The following is a 22,206-nucleotide window of genomic DNA, read 5'->3' as shown; positions in this document are numbered from 1 at the left end:
TTTAGGGATCCACAAATGGAAGGAAACTATACAGGACTTGCACAACTACTGCATCAATAGTGTGGGTAAGTTCCTTTTCCTTTGGCACCTTTAGATGTATTCCTTGTTACTTTTTTGCTGGGTATTATATTAAATATGTTCCCTTATTTTTAGACTTTTCCAGCAAACTGGGCTTTTTACAGTGATAAATGCCTCCTCCTGCGTCACCCTTTTTTCAACCTGTGTGTCGTGTTTTTCCCTTGTGCTGTTGGCACTTGTTATGATAATTAAAACACATCTAGCAGGCTCTTGTTTGACATTTTTTGCAAGTGAATCTATAAGACGCTTTAGGCCACATGCCCATATGTTAGGTTGATACCTACTTTTAATGTTGACTACCTGGCTACACTCTATGTAAGTTTATCTTTCTGTACTGATTCCTAGGTTTTTTCTCTTGAGTCATTGGCCCTCCTTTTTCTCCATTTATTGATTTCTTTAGGTGTTCCATGTACCTCTGACTCCTTCCATATTTTAGTCTTGATGATGATTCCTCATTTCTTGTGGTATTGAAGCGCTGTTGACTATAGGTGTCAATGTAAAAAATAATGATGATTATCGACAACACTGCTGTTTGTGTGTGTCATGCTTACCCTTCTTTCTTAACACACATTTGTTTCACTTTGTCACCCCACTGTGTGACCATTGAGGACTGAGCACCTATACCTTATTATATTTTGTTGTCAGTTTTTAATGCAATGAATCCCATGAGAGATATCTTGATAAAAAATGATTTTGGTCTGTAATATTTCTGGCAGAGAGTTATATATTTTTTGTTCTATTGTACTGCATGATGGCAATTTAGTCCTCTAATTCATTGTATTTGTTTTTATATATTTTTCTGTGAGTAGTTTTGTTATGTTTTCTCAATATATTTTGGTAGCTCAATGTTCCAGTAAGCAATATTTTCATCTACAACTGTACAAAGCTTTCATTCATACAAATGAACAATGCTTCTATTCATAGTAGCAGTTTCTAGAGTGAAGGCGCATCATCTCAATCACATGGGCCAACGTGATTAAACAATTCACTGGAAGCAGTTCAGATTATGGAGGGTGCACTGTACATCCCTAACCGTTTTTGTGACTGTTGACCCAAACTATTATAATCACCTGGATACCTTGGCTTTGTATTAACGCATAACAATTCAGTCACTGAGATAAGCCTGCTGTTACTAGACTAGACACTGTGGTTTCCGTCACCCACTGGTAGTTACAAGAAGGTGCAGAGGATCTGGCACCTGGTGTGAGCTGGGCAGCTGCACCTTGTGGCAGATACATTTATACCCAGGAGCTGCACCCATGCAGTCAGTGTCCAGACTGGTTCAGAGAGAGGGCAGATCCAACAAAAGTCCCCTTCTGATGCTATAACTGGGCAGTTGAGGCAATGTCTTGGAAGATGAGGATTGAGGTGAGATGGAGCATTTGAGGCTGTACTTGGGAATATGATGACGGCACTTTAGAAGAAGATGACTGTTCCGCTAGCCAACGATTTATTTGCTTGCCCGTAGTCTATTATCTTTGCAGCTTTTACATATCATGGAAGGACCATAGTTAATTTATGGCTGGTAGAATGAGTAACCTTTTATCTGTTTAAGTATAATTATTGTTACCATGTTATTATTGGACGTTTTTTTGATGTTGAGTGATGCCACTTCCTGTATTATCAATCAGGCCCACATGTTGGATTGAGCAACTTCCTGTGATGCCATCAGAGTCAGAGGTCATGTGTGGTACTTTCCTCTGCTATCATGAGGAGAGCGGTCAAAGTAACTGAAGTCAGTTTTGCTACGCTGGCACTTCGGTAAACATCCAGTATATCAGTGCTGTGATGGTGTCAATAACATTTTCCAATTCAAAATAGTGATCACACAAATGCACTCTTGAACTGTTGAAAATTGTGATTTATTCGCTCTCAAGCAGAAACAGATATAATCATACAGGAAATGAAAACATTGATAATTGATTAGATTCCCATATTGGAGAAAATCCCACAACACAAAGTATTCCTTATTTCACACAAATGTACAAAAATGTACTTTGTCTATTTCATTTCATGGGGTGTTATTTGTTTAGATTTAAAAGGAGTACACAAATATTCTACTTAAACCAGCTAAAATGTAATATAATGAGACAAAATTGGCAAACAATCTAAAGTAGAGTAATCCAGTACAGCTGCACTTAAATGTTTCTCCATTCAGGGATGTAGCTACCAATGGAGCAGCAGGTGCAATTGCACCTGGGGATAGGATCCAGCAGGACATTCTGCACCAGAAATATCACAGTTTTTCCACAAAGGGGGGCATTTTTAAGGCTTGCATTTGGGCCCTACAGTGATATAATGAGACAAAATTGGCAAACAATCTAAAGTAGAGTAATCCAGTACAGCTGCACTTAAATGTTTCTCCATTCAGGGATGTAGATACCAATGGAGCTTCAGGTGCAATTGCACCTGGGGATAGGATCCAGCAGGACATTCTGCACCAGAAATATCACAGTTTTTCCACAAAGGGGGGCATTTTTAAGGCTTGCATTTGGGCCCTACAGTGACCTTGTTATGCCACTGTCTCATTGATTGGACGAATATTGACATATAGTAATGTACTACAGTTTCACCTGCCAGGAACTCATAAAGTGATTCCAGGAAGGCATTAGCCTATTGTCGTGCTCTGCAGCTACACATTCCAATCAAGGGTAGGAAGTGGGCATTCCAGGCATGGGTAGTGTTGTTTGTGGGCATTCACAAGTTCTTCTTCTTCCTCTTTCTTGCCTGGAAAGAGTTGTAGATCAGCCATGTGAGAAGAGGAATTATCATCTGGAAATGTTCTGGGATTGTAGGTCTCCAAGCATGTGCAGCTCTGACAATTGGGTTCTAGGGTATGAATTAGTTTGATTTGCACAAGTTTTCAGCAAGAGATCTTTCAAGCAGAGATGCTTAGAGGATATATATATATATATATATATCCTGTACTCCGTTTGTCTCCAAGCTCGCGCAGCTCGCACAGCCAGCAAGCAGACTCCGGACACGGACCTCGAGGTGCTTCACAGATCTTTATTTGGTAGAAAGAGTCACAGACGTTTCGGCTCAGCGGAGCCTTGATCACACATATATATATATATCTATACTACTATTATAAAGAGAGAACTTGCACCTTTGAGCCAGGTAAACTCGAAAACTACACCACCAATCTGAGCACCCAAGACATCTTAGAAAACCTTAGGGCAAGCAGAAGGACATAGGCTACATAAAAAAAAAAAATATATGTTGTTTGAAAATTTTGAAAAAAAAAAAAGTAGTCCCTTGCAAGTAGCGCCGGCCGTGACATCGGGAGCGCGGGGAGGAGCGGCGTTGAGGCAACAGGAAGAGCGTCATGGCGGACAAGCGGTGAGGAGCAGCGCGGGGAGGAGTGGCTGGTGAGGTAAGTCAAGCGCCGCGGGTGCGAACCGAGGGACGGGCGGGAGCCGTCCAGGGGTGACAAGGCAAGGGGGGGGCTGCAGTGTGCTTCAAGTCCGCTGCCCCCAGCCCCCTTCTGCCCCAGGCAACGCTGGGGCGGGCTGCTATCTTTAATAAAATGCTGACTCCCTGAAGCGTGGCCTGGCTGATAGTATTTATTTGATAGGTGTACCCTTTATTTTCACTGCGTCACCACCGGTTGTTATTACGATTTGTGCATCCCTTAGCCTGGCTTTGCTACTTATGTTTATTAAAAGATGTGCTTCTTGTATTCCGGCTTTGATGGCTGTAATTATTAAAAGATGCGCATCCTTTGATCTGAAGGTGTCATCATGATTAAGAGATGTGAACTTTCTATCGCGGCCATATGAAAATAGGGTTATTAAAAGGTGTGAACCTTTTATGCTGACCACGTTTTATCATCAAAAAATGGTGAAATGGTGTGCTGCTTTCAGTTTGACACTGCTCTTTGCCATCAGTCGGGGCTTGCTGCCTTTGAGTATTCAATTAAGTGCACTTTTAAATACAGCCTTAGCGCCTACTATAAATTCACCTGCTTAAGGCCGGAAGTCGGGTGTCCACTACCTGTTGACGCGCAGGGTTGAGCGGTGCACCGCCAGTGCAGCTAGATCTGCAGCTGACACTACGCACTACTTTTGAGGTCTGGCACCACCAAGGCCTTTCTATCTGAAAGCAATGCATACGAGAGGCTGGTACTCCACAAATACGTGCTGCAGTGCATTTAATGGGTGTCATTGTATGGAGTAATTTAGGGTTCACGGGTGGGTGGTGCATAGGGGTAGTAGATCGAGGGATTTAGGCTTCAGGGGCGGGTGGTGCATAGGGGTAGTAAGGAGGGATTTAGGGTTCAGTTGTGGGTGGTGCACATGGGTAGTAAGGGGTTTTAGGGTAAGAATGGGTGGTGTGTGCAGGTAATAACGTGCTTTTAGGGTTCAGAGTTAGGTAGTGCTGAGGCATAGTTGAAGTTTGCTTTCTTTAGGGAAGGTTAATGTTTGGGTCGTAAAGGGATTTTAGGATTTGGAAAAGTGCAGTGTTGATGAGTAGATTTAATTTATTTCTCTATCTCTACTTAAATGTGTATGCAATATTATGCGTTGCAAAGTAATGTGCAGTCATAGTTTGTATCGTGATGGCAAATTTCATTGCGGTGAATGAGAATGAGTAGTCGCTGTGGTGAGTGCGTGGTAAGTGTAGAGCGTGGTGATGGTGTTTGTTTTAGTTACCTATATTCCACAGAGAGTTCTGGGTGGGAACATTTCAGCCTATGCGTCATCTGGGACATTAGCAAAGGAACAAATGATAAACGGAATACTGCACAATGCAAACATTCACCCCCAGTCATAAAGATCTGGCTTAAATCCATCGTTCTTTTGCTCACCATTCCACCCCAGTTTGGACCCAGCCATATGCACATCAGTCTTGATCCTGATCCTCATGGGAACAGTCCATTCCGATCTGCCAAACCAGCGTGCGTGATGACCGCGACGCGACGTGCGTGATGACCGCGACGCGACGTGCGTGATGACGACGAAGGAGGAGCGGCGGTGCAGTGACGAGTGGCTGTGCAGTGAGGAGCGGCGGCACAGGTAAGGAAAAGGAAAGTTCAGTGCCAGACTGTTTGATGCAGGGGGAGGCAAGAAGGAGGCAGCAGTAAAGGAAAATGTCGGAGCGCGAGTGAGTCGGGGCGGGAGGGGGGCGCGGGAGGGGGGCGCGGGAGGGGGGCGCGAGTGAGTCAGGGCGGGAGTGAGTCGGGGCGGGAGGGGGGCGGGAGTGAGTCGGGCGGGAGGGAGTCGGTGCGGGAGGGGGTCGGGCGGGAGCGAGTGTACTGCCCCCAGCCCCTTTCTGCCCCAGGCAATGCTGGGGCGGGCTGCTAGTATATATATATATATATATATATATATATATATATATATATATATATATATATATATATATATATATATATATATATATATATATATATATATATATATCTATATGTATAGCATGGAATTATGCTATGTGCTGTACAAAACAGCCATTGTTGCTGCAATGACACAAAATGGCCAGACTATTGTCCTAGCAGAGTTTCTGCTGAGAGCAGACAGACATTGATGCAGCAGTAAACATCAGTAGCAAGGTATGGCACACCTGCAGGCACAAGCGAATCACTGCTGCAAAGCACCTCAAGTGTGCAGTCAGCTTGAAGTGCATCATAAATGCACACTGGCCAATCACAGCACAGCCTTAAGGTATAAAACAACCAGCCATACATCGGTGCCCCAGTGACTGCCATTGAGAGGTTAGAGTATAGCCTTGTCTTTCTGACTCGAGGATACAGTCTTACTGCTATGTAGCAATGACAACCAATGAGCCAGTTCATATATGCCATTGGTTGACATTCTTGTAAGGGGTCTGCATTCATTGTTAACCTACTAGAAAAACACATTTTATGGCATCGAGCATTAGTTGGGTCCCAGGATGACTACCAGCTAGCTAATGATCTTTTGTGAAATATGGTGTGTGAAAATGAAAGCCCTAAAAGAATCCTTTAAAGATTTCTCAGTTTAAAAAAAAAGCACAAATAGCAAATCAATGTTGAGGTATAGCCCCTAACAAGAAGAAGGTGTGGCAGGTACTACTATTTACTAATGGTTTCAGATTGCACATCTATGTAGATATCTGTGCCAGACTCACAGTGGTATGTGCCATATTCAGTCACCGTCTTACTCCCCTGGAAAATTTTCAGCTCCACTGGAACTGAGATGGAAACCTCCTTGCTCATGAAACTGACTGTTATTTTTGAGCGTGGCGGTACCTTCATCGGCACACTTAACTCTGCCTTCTTCCTTGTGGTGAATGTCTCAACCTCATCTTTCTTCACTGAGAAGATGTTGGACACCTCTGCTGAAAGATTGGCCACTCCTCCCAAGCTAAATTCAGCACCCACCCTGATTGAAGACTCATTGCTGAATTCAAAGCTATGGGAGACATATTTCTCATACTCTTTGCAAGAAGCAGCAGTGAACTCCTGCTCACTGTCTGTGTTGTTGACATAAAAATACTGATCTGCCTGAATATTCTTTTCACTCTCTATCTTTTTCTTGCCCCACAGAAGTGTGGCAGTCACAGAGGCTTTCCCACGGCGCAAAGGATACACATGGGATACTTGATCATTGAAACCAATATCACAGTAGTTTGCCAGATATTCACCAGTCCTGGCTAGAATATACCTCCCCCCTCTATTTGGATGCTCGTACAGAAGCCATGCCCCACTCTGGACTCTGTGGGAAGATATCTTATCATTCATGTTTCCAAACATTAGATTGGTCTCTTGAGTCAGAACTGTTTGACTACCAGCGGCATTGGGATGCTCATAGACTGTGATCTTTGGATTGGTCAGGTCATCAGTGATCAGCCTCAGAGAAGATGCCTTGTCATTCATGTCAAGTGAAGGATGTTCTCCCTCCTCTAGAAGAATGAACCCTCCTTGGTAGTTTGGATGCTCGTACATTAGCCATGGCTGCCCCACCACCTTCACAGATGAGATGCAGTCTCCGAAGTTCTCTTGGCCCAGACTCAGAACATCTGCCGTAAATGTCCTACTGAGCCCCTTGAACTGGCCATTTTCATAGACAGTGATGGTGTTCATGGCGATCAGCTATGAAGTTTCCAATGTGTTTTCTGTAGCTGACCCTGTGATACAAAACAACAGCTGGTCAGTGGAGAAACATCATAAAGTGATTGTGTGAAAACTCACAGCACTGGTTCCTCTTTCTTAAAAAGAAAGAAGGTATATTTTGATGCCAATGTCATTGTTCAGTTTATTGTAAGATTACTTAGTTAGTTACATAAAACACATATCACAGTGTGAGAGAACACAGCAATAAACACTCCTAAAATAACTTTCTTATATGAGAACATATTTTACAGCACTATATGATTAAAACAAAATTTTAATACAGTGCATTAGAAAATTCTGATCACAACAGCTTCCCCTTTTTCCTTAAAATCATTAAAGGATGATAGTGCATGCTAATGATGAATATGTAGCGGGTCATGATGGTGCGGAAGGTAGTAATTACAAAATGTCACAGTACTCGGACGTTAATGTGTCAAGTGTACTGAACAGGTAGTGTTCAGCTGAAGTATAGAGATAAAGTGCGAAATACCGAGCCTAGAGGTGAAGTGCAGATTGCCTAATGAAGACTCATATGCAGAAACTGCACAAGGTCTGTGTTTTATAAGGCACAGATGGCTCAGTATCTTACTGGACATAATGACACAACCCCTAAAGCTAAAGTCCAAAGTACACTACCTGAAGGAATTCGCTTTTTTTTATGTTCAGAAAACATAATAAAAGGTTATATATGGACATGATACAGTGTCAACAAATTTCGAGGCTTTTTTAAATAAGGTGCTGATGTGCCTAGGAGAGTACGACTCAAGGTCATACTGGGCATGATCACACAGCCCATAAATGCAAAGTGTGGTGTCTTTTAAAGTTGATTTTGTAAAGTGTGGATGGCTGTATGAACGGTCTTATACAGAGGCTACACGTGCCTAGGAGAGTACGGCTCAAGATCCTACTGGGCATGGTGACACAACCCATAGAGGCAAAGTCCAGTGCATTAAAATGTATGTTTGATAAAATGGCAATTACGTGGTGACAGGTCCATACAGAATCTACCAAAGGTCTACAATTTGTGGGCCGAGGCAGCAGAATTGATGAAGATTTGTTGCAACAATGGGCCTTATAGTTAAGATGTTATGTGCCTAGGATAGTGTGACTTCCAAAGTGCAGCCAGCCTCATAAGTATTCTTGTGGGGGCGACATCTCAAGATCAGGCCGGTCATGATGGCTGATAGGGGACCACAACAGATAAGGTACTAGTTGTATGTACAAATTGAGGTCTATGTTATTCAGATACAAATTTCCGTAGTTGTAAAGAACCAGCGACAGGGTTAGTCAATGCTTGTTACTTCAATACAAAGCCCGTTTAATATTAACAACAGTGGGAGATGAACCACAAGTTGTTAAGGCTGCAGACTACTCATGCTCTTTAACAAGTTTCGGTCTTGCATTACGAATTTCCCAAACTTGGCCTTGTCTGCCACTGACTCCATGGTGTACAAAAGAGGGACGACCTCTTTGGCCGACAGAATCCCACGCTGTACGTAGGCCTCAGTCAGCTGGGATGTTGCAAAGCCGGACTGCAGAGAATTATGTGTGCCAAGGATTCTCTTCTGGAGTTACATTGTCTACAACTGTTGATATTATCAATGGATTTCCAAGTTAGGCTCAATTCTCTGATTGGAAGTAGGACTAATGTAGCCAAAAGTATAAGTTTTAAAATGTGCTTTTATATTGCTTGATGGAGATAGAACTTGGTTGAGCTGTGCAGTTGTGGCGCCATGAAAAGCCCGGGCACGGAGGTCTTCTATGTCCACTTCTAATAAACAATGGTACATTTGTTTTTTTATTGTGGTTTTAAAGCAAGTATGAATAATCAAATTGTTGTCCAAGTCCTACCCTGCAAGTTGTAGATATTATTTAGCTACCACCAGATTATTGGACCTGGGCTAGTTTGTAGATATAAGAATTATTTTTATTATGGCCTTCATCGTGTTGTTGGGGCCAACTGTTGCCTGAAAATAGTATTTAGCAAGAATTGCCTAGCTTTCCTGGTTTTGTTGCACCAGCCAAAACTCCAAACTGATCAAGGTACTCCTTGTGTGAGATGGGAAGTGGAATAACTTCTTGTAGACTTTGCACTGGATCTTTTCTACAGCAGTGCCAATCATGCCGGGAAAAAAAAAAAGTTTTTATTGCACAATTATTTAAAATCATTGCAATATGCAAGAATACAAAAGGACAGTAGTAAAAACACTCAAGGCTATTAAAAACTAAAATAGTGAATGGGTGGGAAGGGAAAGTAAAAGGACAAGGAAAGTCAAAAATCAATTACTTGCAGGGAATTCAATTCAGGCTTGCACAGAGGGAAAAGTCATGGAATTAATTTCGGTAATGAATTTTACAAAGCGGGTCGCCATTTGAGGCAAATCCCCCCTCATGCATTCCTCAAGTGCATCATGCCGGGAAATGTTTGCTGAGCATAGTTGAGGGCAGGGAGAAGTTTGGCACGAAACATCCTCCGAATGGCAGTAGTTGTGGGGATGTCAAGTATTGAGATTAACATGCACAAGGCATATGTTGCCATTATTGCTTTGCTTTTCATTTTGTTTAGCAGCAAAGTCAGTCGCCACTTTCACATAGTCATGCTTCCAGATGGAAATAATAGTGAACACAGTCCAACCTCAATGGCCCCAACTGGTAAGCCTCTTCTTAGGATATCTCCAGAAAATGTCTACTTTTATTTAGCTCCCATTAGCCACAAGCTCATTCCTGAGATTGTATATGTTCAGCGCATTAAGGGCTTTTTGCAGACCAGATTTTGCATGCTTGAACAATACTAGATCGTCAGCATATTGTATGAGTGGAAGTCTCCAGTCTCCAATTTTAGGTATGACTAGGTTGGCTTCTGCTAAGGCTGGGCCTACATTTGGTGTGTAAAGATTGAATAGCAGTGGCGCCAGCAGAAAGCTCTATTTCAGACCACGGTCAGTGTCAATCTTGACGGTGGCCATCTCTCTCAAGAACTTAACTCGTACCCAGGTCCTGGGGTAAAAGGACATGAATGCTAGTAGAATTTTGGATGCATCTTCCAATCCACTAACTCATGCCATAAGATGTTCCGGGCAACTCTGTTGAATGCTGCTGAGTTATTGATGAAACAAACAAACAGCAGCAGTGAATTGTGGGTCGTGGCTTCATAGGCAAGTTATGAGAGGACAACTATACTGTCTGCCATTGACCCTCCTTCACGAAAGCCTGTTTGGTAGAAGGGTAGTAGACCTTTTGCATAGGCCCATTGCATTAACTCCCGCAGCATTAGAACATGTATTTTCAGACTAAGAGATTAATTTCCTAATGATGTAAAGCCCTCACACATAAAGTTGTTTCAGGTAAACCAGTTGGCTCGGGGTTTGTTAAAAGTGTAGGTTACAAAGAGCCCTTAAGAAATAGTATAAGAAAGTGACAGGATTGGACAAGATCACTGGGAAATTTCCAATAGCTAATTCTTGAAATTTAACAGCAGTTAAACCCAAATCATCAAATGTATATGTGCAACAGCAGAAAGTATTCCTTTATTAACATTTATTATATCCAAAAATAGCTTCCACTTTTGGGTTTTTGGGAGAAGACCCACAGTGCACTATCAAATATTATGTCCAAACTTTCAAGTGAGTGTTTGCTCACGTATAACTGAATGTTCTCACAGTGTTTTTATCCACACACTTAGGGGCATATTATCAAGAGGGTTTATCTCCGCTTTTTTGGCTTTAAAAGCCAAGAAAGCGGAGATAATTTTATCTCCCTATTACCTAGCTATCGCTAACACCAGTTAGGGACACCTAGTAGGAGATAGCGACCATCTTGGGCCCCGCTTTGCATGTCAGTGATATTTATCACTAATGACATGCAAAGTGGGCGTGCAAGATGTTAGCGACTGGAAACAGTCGCTAACATTGCTTTCTCCTATAACCGCAATTTGCGACTCACAAATTGGGATGTACAAAAGTGTCTCAGACACTGTTTGTGATTCCTAATGGAGTTTCAAATTGCATGCCTCATTAATATGACTGAGGCATGCGCAATTTATGACCCCATTAGGAATGACTAGCACTTACAGGGATGGTGGCCTGCTGGGCTCAGAAGACCACCATGTATGTGACTGCTTTTAAATAAAGCAATAGTTGTTTATATGCAGCCCATTTTCCTTAAAAGAAAACAGGATGCATTAAAAAAAAAAAGAAAAGTGAAACTTTTCAGTTTCATGTTTTAAGAGCAGTAGGTGGTCTCTAGGACCACTACCTGCCCTTAAAAAATATTTTTTCGACCCATTCACAAAGGGGAAGGGGTAGCCTGGGGATCCCTTCCCGTTTGCAAATGGATTGCCACCTACTTGAAGTAGGTGGTATATTGCGAGTGTTTTGAGACCGCAATTGCGGTCACAAAACATCCATCCATACAAATGCGATTTGTTATTAGGAAGGGATGCCCTTGGCACGACCCTTCCTAATAACAAGTCTCAAACCTCATTTTGTGAATCAATAAAATTTACTGATTCACAAAATGAGGTTTGTACATGGCCATACCCTAAATTGTGGTCGTATATTTGGCCCATAGTCTGCTAAACTTACTTTAAACATATGATAATTGTCAAAGATGGTAGCCCAGGTTTTTTTGTACCATCCACAGATTTAATGCTCTAGTAATTTGCGCATAACACCAATGTCGGTCTTATACTGTGATCGAGAACTATGTCACATTGCCAATATCTGTGTAATTTAGGTTTGAGGGTTCTCAGCAAGGGTGAGTACTAATTCTCAACCTGTTAGATTAATTCTGCCCTGTAGCCAGGCTCCAAAGCTACACTTTGGAGCCTTCCACCCCATCTTCCCAAACTCACACTTGCATAATCTCCACCTTTCACTAGCGAGATGGAAGCAAACAGATACATTCTTTGGCACTCGACCAGGGTCTCTGATCCTGAAGAACACTCACATGACGATAACCCATAATCCACTCTTTAGATATTGATACTTTCCTATTGTACTTTCTTACGTACTACCTTGTCTGGGTGCCTGATTGTGTCTATAACCCTCAATTATCTGTTGCAGGGGGCTTCTCTGCTCCTAGGTGAACCTGGTAGACCTTTATTAACTGGTGGGTCTAGAAACCTGTGCCTCTTAGGGTGTTGTGCTTTTGCATCTTCCTGGTTGGACACTTATAAACCTCATAAAAGACACTACATTCTGTTGGATACGCCTATGATGCACCTCTATAGACCCAACAGACAATCATTAATTGTTTAAGAGGTTTTATGACATAATATCGACAGACATAATATAGACATACATAAATATCGACACAAAAATATTGACATCAAAAATATCGAAGTTGTATCTACATAAAGGTAAGTACAAAAATATATAGAGAAAAAATATCGTAGTACAAAAATATCGAAGTAAAAAATATCGTTTTTTTAAATATATTAATAATAATGTACAAATAATTTAAAAATACATATAATTAAAAGAATTATAGATATAAACATTAAAACATATTTACAAAATAATAACTAATACACATACATTTAAAATAAATTAAAAACTCTACATATTAATGAATATATATACTTACTCCACATATTGCATCAGTAGGGAAAGCGCTGGATAGCCTAGGGTTAAAAATTACTATTCCCACTGCAGAGGGTGCAACAGTAGGGAAAGCGCTGGATGGCGCAGGGGTAAAAATTACTATTCCCACTCCAGAGGGTGCAACAATAGGGAAAGCACTGGATAGCGTAGGGGTAAAAAATTACTATTCCCACACCAGAGGGTGCAACAGTAGGGAAAGCATTGGATAGCGTAGGGGTAAAAATCACTATTCCCACTCCAGAGGGTGCAACAGTAAGGAAAGCGCTGGATAGCGTAGGGGTAAAAATTACTATTCCCACTCCAGAGGGTGCAACAGTAGGGAAAGCGTTGGATAGCGTAGGGGTCAAAATTACTATTCCCACTCCAGAGGGTGCAACAGTAGGGAAAGCGCTGGATAGCGTTGGGGTAAAAATTACTATTCCCACTCCAGAGGGTGCAACAGTAGGGAAAGCATTGGATAGCGTAGAGGTAAAAATTACTATTCCCACTCCAGAGGGTGCAACAGTAGGGAAAGCGTTGGATAGCATGGGGGTAAAAATTACTATTCCCACTCCAGAGGGTGCAACAGTAGGGGAAGCACAGGATAGTGTAAACATACTTATTAATTAAACATTTTTTTAAAAAGTAATATTTTATTTACAAAAATATATTACTAAATACCAAATATTTATAAATAATATTTACTTAAATAACTAAATATTACTTCCCACGCTACTCCCCCTTTAACACACAACACACTACACATACAAACACAATTAATCAAAATATCAATTAATCAATTAATAACAATTAATATTATTAAATTGATGTAATTATAAATTTAGTAAATAACAAGTATTAATTACCAATTAATAATTAATGACCAAATAATAATTAATTAACAAGAAATGTACAATAGGAATAAACAATATGTATTAATAAAGTGTTTATAATAATTATTATAAAATAAATTGAAAAATACTAATCACCAATTAATTAATTAACAATTAATTAATAATAAATACCAATAAATAAATACAATCTCTTTAACTGATTTAATTTAATTATTTCACACCCTATTCCCTTATAAACACACAACCCACTACACATAAATAAATCACATCAAAAATGTAATTATCATTTAATCACTTAATAATAATTAATTACCAATTAATTATTGATTAACAATAACAAAAAAATAACAATATTAATACATTAAATCTAATTGATTCAATTAACTAATTAATAATAATTAATTACCAAATAAATATTAATTAACAATTAATTAATAATCAATAATATATATATTAAAGAAAAAATTATATTTAAATTCTTCCCACCCTATTCCCCTATAAACCCACAACCCGCTCTGATACTAAAACGCAAAATGTAAACAAAATTACAAATTTCTAAACATACATTAAAAAACATGTTTAACAAACATATACAATACATATAAAAATACATAACACTAAACTAAATTTCGATATTAGTAACATCGATATATTTGATATCGATATTACTAACTTCGATATTACTTACCTTAAAGTCGATATTCTGTCCATCGATATTACTGCACATCGATATTCGGTGCCATCGAAATTAAAACATTGATATTGTTGTATATCGATATTTTAAACTCAATATTAAGGGAAGTTGCACCTTTCAATTTTTCACAACTAAACCACTCCTGGTTGAATTCCATAGACAAATGATAACTGGTGGTTTTGGGAACCTGTATCTTCCAAGTGGTAGGGCTGTTTCCCTTCACCTCATAGCCACAGTATCTACAATGTCACTCTAAAATCAGAAAGAGACTATGGGCCCAATTTAAAAAGGTAAACTTAGACCTGAAGTTTAAGTTTTGCCCTGAAGTCTAAGATTTGACTTGAAGTATAAGGGTCCATTCACAAAGGCAAACTTAAACCTAAGTTTAAGTTGAGGTTTGTGAATATGGCCCTTTTAATTCAGGCCTACATTTAGACTTCAGTTCTAAGTTTGCCTTTATGAACTGGGCCCTCTATGTTGCCAGTGTTCCGCATACAATCTCACATCTCAGAGAGGTCTTTTCACATCAACCCTATTTCTTCACCCAACATTCCCTTGTCTTCTGTCCCTCTTTTTCTTCTCCTGTCATTATTTTTTTTTAATCTCTCTCAACTTAACTCTTTCACTACCTTCCTAACCTAACTAGTCACCAATCTGTTCCCTCTTTTGCCTTGGTTATCATCTCCCTTTCATTCTATCCTATATTCTCATCCATCCCCCCCCACCAGTGATTGTTTTCTTAGGGAGAGGAAATATGAGTGTGAAGACACAGATTCAACAAAAACATTATAAGTACTTGCACTAACACCCAGCTTGTTGGTGTGTGACGCTGATGTAACACATGCATTTTGTGTATGAGTGAACTATAGTAGTGCAGATCAGTGGTATCCTTTTAAATACCCCTGACTTGTCCTTTCACACAATGGAAGGTGACAACTGTGCTCCCAGACAGTCGAAGTATATAGCTTATATTCCCTCAGCTGGAGTGGGAAGACCCGGACAGTGAAGTGAGGGGTGTGGAGACAGTGGTCCTTTATATACTACATGAGACTTTTTGGTTAGCAAGATGCTGCTGCTGATTTGCCTTCTGAGTACTCCCAAATGGTGGATTGCAGGTGTGAAGGTAAGGAAGTCTCCATGTTAAGCCTACCCAGATGTCTTTCCCTGGTGAATGCTTTAGCTTGGCAGATGACATTGAGGTCCAGAAACAGTACACCTCTGTGTGCATCTGTTGTAGGTGCCCCAGGATAGAGACAACGCTGCTGTTAGATATCATTCTACAAAAAGGCTTGTCTGGAGTACAGCCTGGAGAGAGCACTTGTTTATCAAAGTGGGATCTGAACCACCCACTTTGTTGCATGGTAAACATGGGTGCAGATCCAGAAAATCAAGTATAGAATGTGTGTCCAAGATATCTAGGACTAAAATATCGATATTTTAGTTCTCAATATTTATATATTCAAGGGATATAGATTTGGAATTGTGAATAGTAAATCTAAACTTTGCTATATGCCCTTATCTACTCAACATTTTGGGCTTTGATATTTTGGTCATGATATTGCAGCCACTTGATATTATATACTCATTATTTACATTTTCATTATTTTCTTATTATATTGAGGCTATTTGATATTCTATGCTATATCTTCCGGACTACAACTGTAGGCTTGAAGATATATCTGCATTCTTTGATTTCTCCTACCAACATATAAACACAAGGATGGATAAAATTATTATGCTTGTTGTGTTCATCGATCTCCCAAAAATTAGAAGATTTGTGAATGCATATGTCTTTTTTCCCTCTGTCTACTTTCCTCCACATCTCATCCGCAGTATTTTGATTTTCTTTTTACATATATACTGCAAACCTGACCCAAAGGTATTGGAGAACTTTAAATGAGCAACAGTTACATTACACATTCATTTGTTTTGCTTTTCTGATTTTGAGTGCATGTGACCCTCCAATGACATGATCACAAAATAAAGAAGATTGTAGCTCTTTACTCTAGGGTAACTATCTTCCACTCCCAGGTTTCTGACTTTCCCACACTTCTTTGCCAAAATATCTATACCATTGAGACTGCTGTAAGTTGCCATATGTGTTTGAAAATTCACTATTTTTCCAAAAATGTAGATTCAACATTGTACCAGGATAGAAGCTCCATAAGTAATTTTGACTGGGTCTCAGAAGATTTCTGAATATGGGCCTATTGCTGGACCCCCTAGTTCAAGTGTTAGCTTTCCACCCCCAAAGTTTGAATCCTGTTATGCCCTGTGTTGCCTGTGAATTTGTTTCCCGGTTTGCTGTATGTGTCTGTTTTTTTTCTGTGTAGTGCTTGTGTATGTGGATCTTTACCTGTGTGCATGTGTAAGTGAAAGTATGTGTGCTTACACAGAGTCTGTGTATAATGCAGCCACAAAATTGAAGGTTTCCTTATAATGCAACTTTTCATAGACTCCATTTTACTCTCCATGCCAATCACAGACATATAACATGCTTCAAGGCATTGTCTCAATTCATCAGAATTAGTAAATCTGCAGCAGTAAATGTACTCATAAGAACAGGTACAGATGTACTGCTTTTTGGAATCCAGAAACATTGATAATAGAAAACTGAATTAATAGGAGATTTCCAGGTACACTATTCACCAATGCTTTTCCATTCACATGGTAAAATTGAGCACCAAGGAAAGTGAACCCGGCTGTGCAATTCTACTTTTCATGAGTGAGATCCACCAGGAGAGAAGGGTTTTGTCTTTGCCCACATTTTGGGAGATAGGAGTACATGATTTGATTGATGAAGCTGTGTGCTTTCTCTGAAAGAGTGAATATAGCTAGTGTTCTTTATAATTCATGTTTTCCCTTCAGTAGACTTTTGCGACTCCAGAAGTAGCCCTTTTGTTTCATGATGCTTCCTCTACGGGACATTTCAGGTGGTCCCCAGATACCAGTGGAAACCATTTTATGTCTAGCTTGACAGCGCATCTGATTGTCAGACATTAAGTGGTCAACCTAAAAAAAGAGCTTGAGAAGCTCTGCCAAAAGAGGGGCTTTGGCTCCACTCACATCTTGGTAGCTGGGAGTACGTGTTGATTTGACAGAAGTTGTGTACTTCTAGAAAAACATGCTGTTTATCCTCCTGCCTGCCAGGAACACATCTGTGACATTGTGATGCCATTAAAGTGTCTTAGATAACTAGATAATTTACACTGTTTGCTTTCTCTAGTGGCAGTACAGGTGTGAGAAGCACAGTCATAGATTTCAGTTTTGAGAGCCCAGATATACACTCATCGACATGGATTTTCAAGTCTGACTTGACAGTGCATCTGTCGCCTGACTTTATGGGATTAACACAAAAAAGGGCTTTAGGTGTCATACATTGAGAGGAGCTTAGACTCCACTGACATGTTAGTTTCCCTGAGTGCAGGACAGGGTTGCTCCCATTAATAAGCTTGCTTATATTGCAATTATTGGCTTGTGTCAAATATATTGCACAATACCGCAGGACGGAGTTGATTATGGTGCAAGCCAGTGATCATGGCCATTGGCCTGATCTGTTGCTTACGAAACGGTGTGTATTGTTACTATTCTACTTTAAAGCCTACATGTAGGTATTTTGTTGCATGGAATTTCATAGATTACTGTTGTAGGCAATGATTTGGTGTTGGTCATACAGTGTGACAAACCGTGGTTGTAGAAAGTTCCTCAGTGCGAATCCTTGGTAGGCAGTTTAAGGAGAGATAATCTTTTGCTTAGTCAACTCTACTTTTGTATAGCTTTCTAATTTTGTGACTGTGTGTTTGATGGGTGACTTGTGGAAAGGTTTACGCTGAAAACTGTAGGCCTGAGTTGGCTACAGTGGAAGGCTGTATACCTGTTTGGTGCACTGGAACCGCTATGTCCAATGCCATAGCTCTTGTTTGCTTATTAGGAAACTTTGTAACATAGGCAGTTGGTCTAGTTTTTGTGAAAAGCATGTGTTCAAATCAATAAGCATTTTAAAGTTGGTTGTTAGCCCATAGTGGCACAGGCTATAAATCAGAATTTTGGTGCATTTATCTCGCAGATCACAATAGTAGGCGATGGTTTTGGTTTTAGCCACCAACTCTGACAAACCCTGGGGAGTTTCACTGTGATGTTTCTTGTTAGACCCTGTTGTTTTCCATGCTGTATTAGTCTACATATTTATGGTTGTATATATGTATGCATGATGGTTGCTAGTTTATGTGCACTTGAGAAAGGCCGATGTTGAGTATGGTGTAGAGGCAATGTTAAAGGGTAAAGCCTTCATCAGTTAATGGGGAATTTCATGCCAGATTACATAGGTTTGATCTGTTTATGATGACCCTTTATGACACAACCAATACGCCTGACCCTTTTATTTTGAAAACCATGACTGAAGACAATAAGTTTTTGAGGATGGAATATTATCACTCTGTGCTAAAGGCTGCTGGCAGGTATTTTGATACACATAATTTCACAGATTACCCTAGTGTGGATAGAATATATACACTAAAATGATCCTTGCTAGTCCTTGCTTTCTTAGGAGAGAGAATATTTTGCTTTACCAACTCTATTTTTGTATACATTTCGATTTTTAAGATTGCATGCCAGAGGGTAGCCTTTTTGGAAAGCTTATACTCAGTACAAAGGGCTTGAGCTGGTTATATTTACCATACCTTTTCCTGTCACACTGAGAAGACATCTGTGTGTAGTGAAAAGGCTGCGTGCGCTTCTGAGATTTCGACAACACCTCGACTAGTTCCTCCTCAAACAGCCTGTTGCCTGAATAAGACAACCTTAAGAGACAATTCTTCTGGATGGCACCCACTTCCAACTTCTGAGATATCTGAAATATCGATGGTGCCCCACAGCTACTGCCCCTGCTGATGCAATGCCGGGGTTCTTAAGATGTCAAACATCAGGTCTGATAGATACTTGGCTTGAATCTTCATCCGCTCCATCAGTTGAGAGTAATCCTCAATTTCCTGAATGTTGGAGGATAGACCCTGGAAGTCTTTAGCAAGTGAGTGGGAGGTATAGACTGTATGAATATCGAAATGCATTACAAGACCTGAAAGAGATCTTTTAAGGGCAAGCTCCACAATCTTGTCAACTGGGACTGAAAACATCACATCCTATGAAAGCAGGGAAGGTTCTCAGGGAGACTTGCCTAGAGAGGATCCACTGTTCAAATCTTCTTGCCCAAAGGATATAGGCTCTCCATAAAGTTTGGTATCAAGACCGTTTCAGGATCATTCCATTCTCTCCTGAAATGATTCATTACTGCTGGAATAATCAGAGCATTTGGGAGGAGGGGTTTATGAAACTGACAGAACCAATCGCTATTAGTTCTAGGTTGGTACTCTTCAACAGGCAATTTAAATTTTAAAGAAAGATAAGGAATGATTGGTTTGAAATGCTCCTTCTGCATATACTTTCCCTTAGTTATGGCAAAACCAGTCTCTTTGTCATCATACTAAGGAGACACCCAAGAAGAAAGAGTATGGAGAGAAACTGAGAAAAATCATCACAAGGAAAAAAAGGAGGAGATGCAGGCGCAGGAGAGGACTTGTCCGATGGTGGTTACAGCTGTCAGTGACCTGACATGATCTGCAGCTTCTTCTCGCAGAACAAAGGGTACCTACATTTTCTATGTACAACTCCGTTAAGATACACTGCCGGCTGATGTACTCAAGTAGGGGAAAAAAAGAAGCTGAAATCCAATTCTCTTTATATAGTACTGAGGTCCTATACCATAGGCGAGCATTAACATGCCCACAAGGGCCATGTAGCCCTTTCAAGAAACTCCAATATTTTTTATTTAAAGGGAGCTCCAAGGAAGTCAACATAAGATCAAATTAAGCTTATGCAACAAAACATAAAATGTAAACTGTGACCCAGACATCCACCCACCTATAAATCAAAAGCCGCTCCCAGCTTGTATATCTTGAGTCCGAGAATGGGAGTAGGCAAGAACAGCTGCCTAAGGTTAAAGACAGCGGGCAGATTTACGTTTCCTGCCGCATCCATGCAAAACAGCAGGGATGCGCCAGGAAACCTGCGACACGCATCTTAATCTTTGCGCCACCACCGATGTGCAGCATTTTAAGTCCGGCGCATCATGCCACAAGGAAATGCAGATGTGTGTTGCATCTGCTGCCGTAACGTTGGTGCAGTGCTGGAGTTGAGTTGTGGGCGCGAAGCAATTCCAGCACTGTGCCAACCCTACCTATGTCTATCATGGTGCGTCAAGCCTTACTCCTGCTTCAAGCAGGCGCAAGGTTTTGACGCAGCCGGGTCGGAAAAGTGACTGAGTGACACTGCCTCACTTTTCCAATGTGTTCCTGCGGCAGAACGCCCCCCCCCTGCGCCAGAGTGCCCACAGGAAACCTGATGCAGGTTTCATGTGGCACAGGGCTTTACAACGTGACGCATCTCCCTAGATACGTCGAAAAGTGACTGAGTGTCACTGCGTCACTTTCCTGAGGTGTTCCTGCTCCAGAACGCCCACATGAAACCTGATGCAGGTTTCATGTGGTGCAGGGCTTTACAACGTGACGCATCTCCCTAGATGCGTCACGTTGTAAATACCCCACAGCATTGCGCTGGCTTTACACCGCCACTGTGTCACAGAAGTGGCGCAATGGTGGCGCAAAAGCGACATACAGGACTTGTAAATCTGCCCTAGCCGGTCTACGCTCCAGCTCAAACCCTTGCTGCCCACGGCTAATAGAATAAGGGGGGGCTACCACCTGTGGCTAATACAAGAGCAGACTGGCGCATTGAGTGAGGCTATTGGACAAAGGCAGGGGCACCACACATGTATTCACATATAGAGCAAGTGGGCCAGAGCACCACTTATTATGGGCAGAGAAGTTGACCCCTGCAGCATACTAATCCTTTTGGGTTCTGAAGTATCATGCTACTCACCAAAAAGTGCTTTAATGTTTAATGTTTAAGCACTACATATACACTTATATCTGGTAGAAATTAAATGGCACGCAGAATCTTTCACTGCCACACGACCACTGTCAGAGTGAAGAGCCGGGACACCAATAGCCAGCTCCAGCTGATGAAATAAAGTTCAATACCTTTAAAGAGTTCTACCTCACTCTGGCTACAGGAAAAGGGGCTCCAGCATCCCCAGTGGAAGTGAATGGAGTGACACAAAAAAGAAACTGGATGTGCAGCAGAATGAGAGGGGCTTGAACTCCCTTGGAGATATGGGAAGTGTAAAAACCCTCAGGAATGGGTGAACAAGGGGCAATAAAGCTGGCCTATTACTCGAGTAAATAAGGATTTGGATGAGGAAGAGGAGGTGATAGGTGTTCCTTGTTAAATGTATGAAAAGTGGTATTTTAATACTTATTGTTATTTCTGTCTTCTAGCAAAAACAATTCATGCACTGGTCTTGCAAAGGAAACATGAAAATCAATACATTTGTCAATTTGTTTATTTAATGGACTAGCAATCAAAAACAGGCATTTGGTCCTGAAAAGGAGCATGTGTAAAATAAAGTTACCTTCAGTGTAGCTCTCCTTCTCTGTCTGAAGTAAAAATCTGCGTTTCCAACTTGTCTGTCTGTCCTATAACACAACATAATGCAAAAGGTCAGCACGCCTTTAGTCTGTGTGAATCCTGCTGAAACATGGGAGTGCTGCACTGATTTGTGCATCTTCACCACCCACCCACCTCTAAGCAGGGTGTACTAACAGAGGTGCAGAAGCTGCTGTGGCACCAGGCCCAAACTCACCCCAATTAATGGCTGCAATACAACACACAGGGAATGGGGCACCGAGATTGTTCATTGCATTGCGACCCGTAAGATCAATCAATCAATGCCACTGCCACTAACGAGAAGATGGTTGAACTCCCACTGCTAACCATCAGCTCTTCACTTAA

General features: G+C 40.9%; 1 pseudogene across 1 annotated transcript; it reads right to left on the bottom strand.

Moving 5' to 3' along the window:
* Window positions 1-5,481: 5,481 nt before the first annotated feature.
* Window positions 5,482-21,891, bottom strand: LOC147706508 (epidermal differentiation-specific protein pseudogene; annotated as a pseudogene). Its single transcript, XR_015297653.1, has 2 exons — window positions 21,827-21,891; window positions 5,482-7,185 (listed from the first exon to the last, which is right to left on the bottom strand). The product of XR_015297653.1 is annotated as an epidermal differentiation-specific protein pseudogene (transcript).
* Window positions 21,892-22,206: the final 315 nt, after the last annotated feature.

This window comes from Lissotriton vulgaris, chromosome 7 (assembly GCF_964263255.1).
Source record: "Lissotriton vulgaris chromosome 7, aLisVul1.2, whole genome shotgun sequence".
NCBI lineage: Eukaryota > Metazoa > Chordata > Amphibia > Caudata > Salamandridae > Lissotriton > Lissotriton vulgaris.
This window is presented reverse-complemented; position numbering and strand designations above follow the sequence as displayed.